This window comes from Lotus japonicus, chromosome 6 (assembly GCF_012489685.1).
Source record: "Lotus japonicus ecotype B-129 chromosome 6, LjGifu_v1.2".
Taxonomy (NCBI): Eukaryota; Viridiplantae; Streptophyta; class Magnoliopsida; order Fabales; family Fabaceae; genus Lotus; species Lotus japonicus.
In genome coordinates this window covers 44,622,905-44,635,117 of record NC_080046.1, presented here as the reverse complement: position 1 = coordinate 44,635,117, position 12,213 = coordinate 44,622,905, and positions in this window count along the sequence as shown.

Sequence of the window (12,213 nt, the reverse complement as noted above, 5' to 3'; positions counted from 1 at the left end):
TGGTGGCAGTGGCACTTGCAGTGAATGTGGGAGCAGAGACAATGAAGGTTATGGTGGCGACCACGTGGGGTGAAAGCTACGATGATGGTGCCAGTGGCGATTTGAATAGTGAAATTGAAAACAAAAGGTCAAAATAAAACATGTTTTCTAAATTGAAAAAAAAAATGAAAACAATTTTTTTTCTCAAATCAAACAGACCTAATCTATTTTTTTATACAATGGAATGTAGATTAAAATAATTTAATACAAGATTTTAACCTATTAAAATATATTTAGATTAAGATAAATTTTTAATAAACATATGATTGAATTTGTATTTTTTTCTTCTTAAACGGGACTAACCTTTCACTCCACAGTCAACACATTAAATAAAAGGGGCGGATTAAGCTCATGTTTTTTGGTGCAAGCCAAAAAAAAGACAATAATAAAAAAAACCACAAAAAGATTACTCCTGAACAAAAGAAACTCCTAACGCATCAGCTAGTAACTGAGAGTTTAAACCATAAACGACTACCTTGAATTAAGATAATTAGTTTTTATGTTATATTTTTTATTAAAAATTGAAAATATATAAATAAACTATGATATTATGTGTATTCTTTTGTATATATATGAATTTGAATTGAGTTTTATCAGTATAACTTTTTTAATAAATAAATGAATGAGATGTTTGGCCATTTGAATTATTGCTTATCATATATATATATATAAAGTAGTTGGACCAAAAATGCCATACAATTAGATCTATTAGCAAAGAATGATATTTTTGAAGAAGAAAGTGATCCTTTCTCAATAATATATAGAGTATATTATAAAGTTTCAAAAATCAATTATAATTTTAAAGCTTTAAGGTCATCACCTAAACAAGAAACTATTATGTTAGAAGCAAATCTAAAGAGATCTTCAGTACAAGTTCCAAAGAAGCTTACCCATGAAGAAGTTATGAGTAAAGTTCCTGAGGAATGGGTATTCAAGAATTCCCTACCTCAACCAAAAGTCCATAATACCCAAGTAAGAGAATTGTTTCAGGAAGGAGCAAATCTTACTTTAAGAATGAATAGATCAAACTCATTTAGTATTAGAACCCCTCAACAGTTATACAGAGTAGATCTTCCAAGATCTTCTGTATCATCAAAACTTAAAGGAATAGATACAACATCGAGTCCTAGTATAGCAACCCCTATATATCAAGATGAAGAATCTAGTAACTATTCTCCAACACCATCTCAAATCAACATGCTAAGTAGAGTAAAATCTAGTTTTGAAATAAATAAAGATTTCATTAGGAAAGATTTTATGGCTGAATACAACAAAGATAAAAGATTATGGTACTTCAAGAATTTTAGCAAGCTAGAAACTGAAAATCTTAGAACCTTATATTATGAAGAGATGGAAGTTTCTGAAACAAACATCTATTTCTTTGATTGGTTCGAAAATTATTGTATTAAAAACAACCTTAATTATCCTTTTTGGAAAAACGTCAATCCAATAACAAAAATAGATACTATCTGGAAAACTCCTGATAATAATACCATTACTTCAGAATACCCTCCACAAACTGGAGTCAAAATAGCAATAAAAGATGGTCAAGAAATCGAAGCATCTCCTTATAAGGTAGAAGCTAACAAAGTCCATCAACAATTAAATTTTGCCAATACTATGTTAACAGTTATGTCAAAACAATTAGGAAGAATGGAGGTTCAAAAACCTGAACCATCTACATCCAAAAAATCCTCTTCATCATTTACTCTAGGAAACCCTTTACAAACTCCTATTTTCAAAATTCCTCAATACACCAAGGAAGAATTTAATTCCTTTAATCTCTCAGGAAGTGTAGAAAAATTGAAAGAAAAGTTAAACAAGCTTTCAATAAATCATTTAGATAAAGATTTAAATATCAATAAAATTAGAAGGTTTGGTCCAGATAACAACACAAGAGCCTACTATCCAAGACCTTCTTATTCTGACATGAGATTTGAAGAAAGAAAAGAATTCATTCAAAATACCTTTAGTGGAACTAGCCTTGATGAGTGGAATATCGATGGTTTTAGTGAGCAGAATATATTAGATATTACTCATAAGATGATTATGGCCGCCACAGCCTATAAGGTCCATAACAACACAGATAGAAATGCTGCATTAATGATTACTCATGGCTTCACTGGTCAGTTACGTGGCTGGTGGGACAACATCATGTCCCCTGAAGATAAATCAACTATATTAGAAAAGAAAAAAGAAAATGGAGAAGAAGATGCTGTAGCAACATTAATATATACTATTATACTTCATTTCATAGGAGATCCTAGCATATTTAGAGAAAGAGCTTCAAGTCAGCTCGCTAATCTCTATTGTCCTACCATGTCTGATTACAGATGGTATAAGGACACCTTCTTCTCAAAAGTAACCTTAAGAGAAGATGGCAACAGCGCCTTCTGGAAGGAGCGCTTTATTGCAGGATTACCTAGATTAATGCAATCAAAAGTATTAGACAATTTATCACTTTTCAATCAAGGGAATCCAGTAAACTTTGGATTACTATCGTTTGGACAACTTCATAATACCATAGTACACACAGGAATACAAGTTTGTACTGACTTCAAACTTCAAAACAAAATGCAAAAAGATATGCAAATCTCAAGAAAAGAAGTGGGTAGCTTTTGTGAACAATATGGAGTAGAACCTTTACAAGCTCCTAGTTCGAAAGCTAGAAGGATTAATAGATCAAAAACCAAGCCATCTCAAGGCTATAAAAAGAGAAAACCATTTCAAAAGAAACCATATGAACAAAATCCTTCAACTAAAAAACCTACAAACAAGAAAGCTGTAAATCCTAAGAAGAATGTCTGCTGGAAATGTGGAAAGCCAGGACATTATGCAAACAAATGTAAAACTCAACAAAAAATAAATGAATTAGATTTAGACCAAAAACTCAAAGATAGTCTAATTAGTGTTCTCATTAATAATGAAGACCCTCACTACTCTTCAGAATATGAATACGAGGGAGATGAAGACCAAGATGTAAATCTGGTCGAATATTCATCAGACTCTCATTCTTCTTCAGAAGAAGAAAGAGAATGTGTCAAAGATAGTTCAGGATTCTGTGATTGTGCAGGATGCTTAGGACAAAATGTCAATATGCTAACACAAGATCAAACTATGAGTTTAATCTCTATAATAGACAAAATGGAAGATTCTCCTTTGAGGGACGAATTCCTACAACAACTAAATCTTTTGGTCAAAAAGGAAGAAACCTTGAAAAAAGATATTAGCCCTCCAATAAATAGTATGAATGAGATTTTCAATAGATTTCGGCCAAAGCCAACAATAACCTTATCAGATCTTCAAGAAGAAGTGAAAATATTAAAAGAAGAAATTAATCAACTAAAACAAAATGATCTTAGCCTAGAATTTAGATTAATGGAACTAGCCGGAATAAAGATTATTGAAACCCAAGAAACTTTAGCTAGTGCTTCAGGACTAAAACAAATTCATGATAAAGATAATGAAGAACCAAATGAAAATTATCTTAATCTCCTTAACATAGTTATAACTCATAAGTGGCATTCTGAAATAACTTTAGTCATTAATGATTTTCGAATCAATATAATAGCCTTAATTGATAGTGGCGCAGATGTTAATTGCATTCAAGAAGGATTAGTTTCTACTCAATTTTATGAGAAAACTAAGGAAGGAGTCAATAGTGCAAATGGATCCAAAATGAACATTCAATACAAACTATCAAATGCCAAGATTTGTAAAAGTCAAATCTGTTTTAGATCTTCATTTGTATTAGTCAAAAATATGACAGAAAAAATCATTTTAGGAACCCCATTCATTTGCCTACTATACCCTATTGATAAAATAGATGAAAAAGGAATAGTTACAACAATGAATGGTTACAACAATCATTTTACTAGCTACTAAGTAATAGTCTTTCCTAAGACTGTTGTAACTATTCCTTTTTCATCTATTTTATCAATAGGGTATAGTAGGCAAATGAATGGGGTTCCTAAAATGATTTTTTCTGTCATATTTTTGACTAATACAAATGAAGATCTAAAACAGATTTGACTTTTACAAATCTTGGCATTTGATAGTTTGTATTGAATGTTCATTTTGGATCCATTTGCACTATTGACTCCTTCCTTAGTTTTCTCATAAAATTGAGTAGAAACTAATCCTTCTTGAATGCAATTAACATCTGCGCCACTATCAATTAAGGCTATTATATTGATTCGAAAATCATTAATGACTAAAGTTATTTCAGAATGCCACTTATGAGTTATAACTATGTTAAGGAGATTAAGATAATTTTCATTTGGTTCTTCATTATCTTTATCATGAATTTGTTTTAGTCCTGAAGCACTAGCTAAAGTTTCTTGGGTTTCAATAATCTTTATTCCGGCTAGTTCCATTAATCTAAATTCTAGGCTAAGATCATTTTGTTTTAGTTGATTAATTTCTTCTTTTAATATTTTCACTTCTTCTTGAAGATCTGATAAGGTTATTGTTGGCTTTGGCCGAAATCTATTGAAAATCTCATTCATACTATTTATTGGAGGGCTAATATCTTTTTTTCAAGGTTTCTTCCTTTTTGACCAAAAGATTTAGTTGTTGTAGGAATTCGTCCCTCAAAGGAGAATCTTCCATTTTGTCTATTATAGAGATTAAACTCATAGTTTGATCTTGTGTTAGCATATTGACATTTTGTCCTAAGCATCCTGCACAATCACAGAATCCTGAACTATCTTTGACACATTCTCTTTCTTCTTCTGAAGAAGAATGAGAGTCTGATGAATATTCGACCAGATTTACATCTTGGTCTTCATCTCCCTCGTATTCATATTCTGAAGAGTAGTGAGGGTCTTCATTATTAATGAGAACACTAATTAGACTATCTTTGAGTTTTTGGTCTAAATCTAATTCATTTATTTTTTGTTGAGTTTTACATTTGTTTGCATAATGTCCTGGCTTTCCACATTTCCAGCAGACATTCTTCTTAGGATTTACAGCTTTCTTGTTTGTAGGTTTTTTAGTTGAAGGATTTTGTTCATATGGTTTCTTTTGAAATGGTTTTCTCTTTTTATAGCCTTGAGATGGCTTGGTTTTTGATCTATTAATCCTTCTAGCTTTCGAACTAGGAGCTTGTAAAGGTTCTACTCCATATTGTTCACAAAAGCTACCCACTTCTTTTCTTGAGATTTGCATATCTTTTTGCATTTTGTTTTGAAGTTTGAAGTCAGTACAAACTTGTATTCCTGTGTGTACTATGGTATTATGAAGTTGTCCAAACGATAGTAATCCAAAGTTTACTGGATTCCCTTGATTGAAAAGTGATAAATTGTCTAATACTTTTGATTGCATTAATCTAGGTAATCCTGCAATAAAGCGCTCCTTCCAGAAGGCGCTGTTGCCATCTTCTCTTAAGGTTACTTTTGAGAAGAAGGTGTCCTTATACCATCTGTAATCAGACATGGTAGGACAATAGAGATTAGCGAGCTGACTTGAAGCTCTTTCTCTAAATATGCTAGGATCTCCTATGAAATGAAGTATAATAGTATATATTAATGTTGCTACAGCATCTTCTTCTCCATTTTCTTTTTTCTTTTCTAATATAGTTGATTTATCTTCAGGGGACATGATGTTGTCCCACCAGCCACGTAACTGACCAGTGAAGCCATGAGTAATCATTAATGCAGCATTTCTATCTGTGTTGTTATGGACCTTATAGGCTGTGGCGGCCATAATCATCTGATGAGTAATATCTAATATATTCTGCTCACTAAAACCATCGATATTCCACTCATCAAGGCTAGTTCCACTAAAGGTATTTTGAATGAATTCTTTTCTTTCTTCAAATCTCATGTCAGAATAAGAAGGTCTTGGATAGTAGGCTCTTGTGTTGTTATCTGGACCAAACCTTCTAATTTTATTGATATTTAAATCTTTATCTAAATGATTTATTGAAAGCTTGTTTAACTTTTCTTTCAATTTTTCTACACTTCCTGAGAGATTAAAGGAATTAAATTCTTCCTTGGTGTATTGATGAATTTTGAAAATAGGAGTTTGTAAAGGGTTTCCTAGAGTAAATGATGAAGAGGATTTTTTGGATGTAGATGGTTCAGGTTTTTGAACCTCCATTCTTCCTAATTGTTTTGACATAACTGTTAACATAGTATTGGCAAAATTTAATTGTTGATGGACTTTGTTAGCTTCTACCTTATAAGGAGATGCTTCGATTTCTTGACCATCTTTTATTGCTATTTTGACTCCAGTTTGTGGAGGGTATTCTGAAGTAATGGTATTATTATCAGGAGTTTTCCAGATAGTATCTATTTTTGTTATTGGATTGACGTTTTTCCAAAAAGGATAATTAAGGTTGTTTTTAATACAATAATTTTCGAACCAATCAAAGAAATAGATGTTTGTTTCAGAAACTTCCATCTCTTCATAATATAAGGTTCTAAGATTTTCAGTTTCTAGCTTGCTAAAATTCTTGAAGTACCATAATCTTTTATCTTTGTTGTATTCAGCCATAAAATCTTTCCTAATGAAATCTTTATTTATTTCAAAACTAGATTTTACTCTACTTAGCATGTTGATTTGAGATGGTGTTGGAGAATAGTTACTAGATTCTTCATCTTGATATATAGGGGTTGCTATACTAGGACTCGATGTTGTATCTATTCCTTTAAGTTTTGATGATACAGAAGATCTTGGAAGATCTACTCTGTATAACTGTTGAGGGGTTCTAATACTAAATGAGTTTGATCTATTCATTCTTAAAGTAAGATTTGCTCCTTCCTGAAACAATTCACTTACTTGGGTATTATGGACTTTTGGTTGAGGTAGGGAATTCTTGAATACCCATTCCTCAGGAACTTTACTCATAACTTCTTCATGGGTAAGCTTCTTTGGAACTTGTACTGAAGATCTCTTTAGATTTGCTTCTAACATAATAGTTTCTTGTTTAGGTGATGACCTTAAAGCTTTAAAATTATAATTGATTTTTGAAACTTTATAATATACTCTATATATTATTGAGAAAGGATCACTTTCTTCTTCAAAAATATCATTGTTTGCTAATAGATCTAATTGTATGGCATTTTTGGTCCAACTACTTTGAAGATTCATAGCATAGTTTGGATAGCAGTTAAAGAAAACAGGACCATCATGAAGATTTGATTCTAAGACTGCAATTAATGAGTCTTGTGGCTTTAATAGCATCATATCTCTTAACATTACTATTATAGGAGAATTGATTCCTAAACGAAAGTTAGGTTTTGCCGCTACTTGTATTAATCCTACATGAATGAAATTAAAACCATCTTTAATGTGTTGATCTAAAACATCTTCATTTAATAATTTTATTGTACTTGTATGATCAGAACTGTGTTGACAACATTCTATAGTAAAAATAGAATCATCTGATCTATTGAATAAAGTATGTTGCTTGTAAATTTCCTTTTTCTTGATAATAGGGATTGACCAATTTTGAAGTGCTCTTTCTATTGAAGCTATTTCTAACTCTTGTTGGGCTACCCTAGAGAGTTCCTGATCTTGGTTACTAGATCCAGAGTTGGATGTTGATGGGATCATAATCTGTTTGTTCTTTCCTAAACTCATTTCACTTAGGGTTTTGATTAATCTAGCCATGTTATATACTTAAGTATCTTAAAGATAATGTTTCTTCCCAATCTAGCTAAACCAACGGTCTCACTACCTCTCAGGCTTTACTGCCGAGACCACTAGACTCCAGGGATACCTCACACTAAGTCTTAAGAACTTGAAGATAATAACAAGGTGATTAATGAAAACAGTAAGAAGAAATAAAGTTGCAGAAAAACAAAAGATTGATCCAACAAAAACTAACTACTAATTTCAGAACCCTTCCCTCACGGGAAAAGGCTCTGATACCAGAAAGTGCGGAAGCTACAAAACATTTTGCAGATAAGGAATATGAAGAAATGAAAACAAAATACTTACAGAAACAAGCTTTTATTCAAAGATGAACTGCAGGAATTACAAACATAGAGAGAGAGAGAGAGAGAGAGAGAGAGAGAGAGAGAGAGAGAGAGAGAGAGAGAAGTAGGGAAAAAACCCAATGCCTTCTCTTCAGCTCTATAATGCCTATTTATACACATTAAACTAACCATGATTACTTGTAAAAGTAACTATGGTTTCTTGAAAGCAACTAAGGTTATTCTGACCATGATTACTTTTTAGAAAGTAACTATGGTTTACAAAAGCAACTAGGGTTACATGATAAAAGCAGTAGATTATGATAAAAGTGGCAGATTCTCTGTCGGCCATAATGAAGAGTCTTGATGTTGATCTTTTTGTCCTTTTGTAATGGAAACCCGTGGTTGATTAGGTGAATGAATGATAGCTAATCCCAAAACAGTCATCCTCATTTTCTTGAAGGTGATTCTGGCTGTTGGTTGATGAAGTATCTGAGCCTGATTTCTGACTCATCATATCTATCTTCTTTTGAAATTCTTGGGGAGAACTGGCCGAGGCTAATTCGGCTATGAGTCTTGATCTTTCTTGGAGAAATGAACTTTCTTGATTGAGACGAGAAACAGGGGTAGTTGACAGCTGTTTCTTGCTTTTCTGACTCATCATATATATACCATGTTAATAACTTGATTTGTTAAAAATTTGGTTATATTTGAACAACAAGATACCATATTTATTTGCAATAAGATATACAAATGGTTTTTTCACAACAATATAATATAAGTTGCATTTTGTTTTGCAAAAAAGTTTATGCATCAAGTTAGGTTATGACGTGGGTTTGAGGCTACAACGAGTTTGGGTAAATCCGAAACCGTCGGATTTGGGTTTAAGTTAGGTATGAGAGTTCCGAGTTGGATTTAGGAAAGGCAAAATCTGAGTCCGACCCGACCCATTGGCATCCCTATTGGTTATCCCTTTTTTTTTTCTTAAGTGGGATGTGGTTTCTTGGATTGTGTTATTTCCTAAGCATTTGATCAAAGTATAGAATTGCGGTTTGTTACGAAACGAAAAGTAAGAATTTAAACTATCATTGCATTTCCTTGTTTTTTGTCTTTGAGATTTTATAGTCAATAACCATTTATTACATTAAACACCAATGATATGTGGTCACATGAGGATTCTTACATTTCACAATTTCCCTTCTTCGTATTAAATAGCAGCAGTCCTCTAAAATCTTCAAGGTCGAGTTGTCTTCTTTCTCCTCTCTGCACTTCCCTCTACTGTTGAATCCTCGACATCGCCGAACCGAACCAGCGCCACCGTCGCGTTGTTCCTCCACTTCCACCTACGATTTCCACTACGCAGAACCATCACTGCATCATCAAAATCAACACATGCACCGCACATCAAAACAGGGGAGACATAAGCTAGAATCGGTTTCCCACTTTGGAGATTAAAATTATCTTTGGTTGAACTTGAATCCTCTATGAAATACCCAGTTGGTGCCAAACCCAACAACAAAGAGGTGGTTGGATAAGTTCCCAATGTTGGTTTGAGATCCTTAGAAGGTGCAATGGTGAAAGTCATGCAATGCCCACCTAGATTTGGATACTCAATAACTCAGAAAAGGGAGAAAGTTTTACTATTTCCGTTCTTAAATTGAAAAGCATGACCTTACTTTTCGAGGGTTCAATGAAATATAATGGGATGGATTTCATGATTCAAACTCCATCCTTTTTTAACAAATCGAAACAACATAATCTATCTATAGATATATTAAAGCAGTAACATTCCAAGCATGCCATCCTCTCAAAGCCTGTTACTCTTTCAATTCCATCCTATTCAAAGTCAAGGTTTCTGTGAGGGCTTCGGCTGGCGTCAATTTCATTTCTGTAGCAGCTGCCTTGCTCTCCCCTTGATTGGGACACAGAGATGATGGTACCATAGACGTCTTACTGGTAACTAGAACCTTCGTTTGCACACCACGACACCCTCCTTCCTCTGTCTTGGTCTCTGGATAGGTTGTAAAGAGAGGTTATGCTTTCTCCTTTTGTTCATCTATTTCTTTTGGTGGCATTTTAGATACAGAGGTGGTTTCAAGTTATAGATGGTTTAACCCCTGATTCATCAACATATTATGAAAAGGTCTGCAAGCAACATTATCTTCTACAATGGTTTAAGAGACCCTTGGAGAGGTGGAGGTTATAGCATATTAACATCTCTAATTTTTCTTTTATCCCCTCATTGCCCCCACCCGAATTATTATCACTAATATCATCATTTCATTGAATATTTCCTACAGGATGTTGAAGAATATGTCAAAAACTTTAGTCGCTATAGTTGCAAAAGAAGGTTAGTGGACAAATTATTAAAATATAATTTGTTTTCTTTTTGTCCCGTTTCTCTCTATTTATAATTATTTGGGTGTTCTGTGTACTACAGAGATTCATCATACAAATCTAAGGTACTCAACTAAGGAAGATCCAAAGTGACTCAAAGATGCAAGGAAAAAAAGGTCCAAATCATAGCAAGTTGGATCTCACAGTACTATCAAGATTGACATTCCTATAATAAGTAAGGAGAAGATCTTTTCATTATTATGTGACTTTTATAAGAAAGCTAATGAGAAGAAACAAGAGGAACTAATAACTGAGAGGAGAAGAAAGAGGAAGCAAATTTTCAGTGTGGTTTGTGTTATATCTGTTATGGGGAGTGAAATATAACATAACAAAGTACTAACCTGAATGAAGTTTCTTTTGAAAATTTGCAGGATGCATTGGTATTAAAGGAAATGCAGAATGGTTGGTAGAAGTCATGTAGTGTCTACCATTCCTGTTGTGAAAACCCATGAAGGTACTACAAACAAGTCATTATCCATTGAGTGGTTGGAAGGAAAGGATCATTTTTCAAGAATTTCAAGAGCAGGCATTGAAGGGATACAGTCACGGGTAAATTTTAAGAATTTCATCTTATCAATCAATCAATACATATATTAAAAGAGCAAGGGTTGTGAGAACCCAATGCTGAGGTGTCATCACCTGGTGCATTTTCCTCTCACATTCAATCTCAGAGTTAGTGGAATCCACGTATATTAGAAAATTAAGTGAGGACTATTGACCTTAATTTACCATGTTTTTGGCTTCATTTGGTTCTCTGGAACAGTTTATCTTGAAAATTAAGTGAGGTTCCAGGCTAATGTCTTTTTTTTTTTCTTTTTTACTTCTATTCTACCAATGATCATTTGGAATAATTCTTTTATTATCCCTTCTTTGTGATTGAAGAAAGATCTAGGTGCAGTTTATTGTTATTGAAAATTCTAATCTGCATTGTAGGATTTCCTTTAGATTGATCATCTACAAGAAGTTAGCCGTTAATTTTCTTTTCTGCTGCATTCAGATTTTGTTATTGAAATCTGAATATGTATTGCAATATTTCCTTTGGATTGATCATGTGCAAGAAGTAAGTTGTTCAATTGATTACACTAATCTTGATTTTTTCTGTGGCTTTGAATGCAGAGACTGCGGGAGCAGTTCTATTTGGATAAGTGAAAACTTAGTTTAGATGGCATTGTTTTTTTAAATGTGTTGCCATTCAAAATCAATTTCAACCATAGTTAACTGATATAGCTTTCAATTTGGGTCTTATCTTGAGGAGTTTTCTTGGTCATGCCTTCTTTTCTAATGCCCTATATATGCGGGAGATATTGTCTTGAAAAATGAGTTCAATACATGTGTTTTTAATTTGAAGAATGAGTTGGCTGCTGGTTCCCTGTTTTGAGAACGTCTCTTCCTGTAATAGAAGCTTGTTTGTTTGGCCGTGTTCCGCTGCTTCCTACCTGCAACAGCAAGATGTCTAGGTTCCCCGGGATCAAGCTGAGTGGTGCGGAGATGACAGTGATGAACATTGGCGCAGTAGATGTCGATCCAGAGTTGGCCAAGAACGTGTGGGCGGTGGGAAAACTCCTGACTCGCGAGACCTTCACCACCAGGGTGTTCAAGAGCGTACTGCAGAGGCTCTGGGGGGAGTCTCATTACGTCGACATCCGTGAGGTATCTCAAAATCTGTTCCTCTTCAAGTTTGCAAGCCCTAAGGAGAGGAATTTTGCTGTTCGGGGCGGTCCATGGATCTTTGACCGCCATATCGTTGTGCTGGAGAATTTTTGTGCGAATGATATCCCGTCCCAGGTCCCTCTACTCCGTGCTCCGTTTTGGGTCCAGGTTGAAGGCCTCGGCGTGTGGATGCGCAAGGACAAGG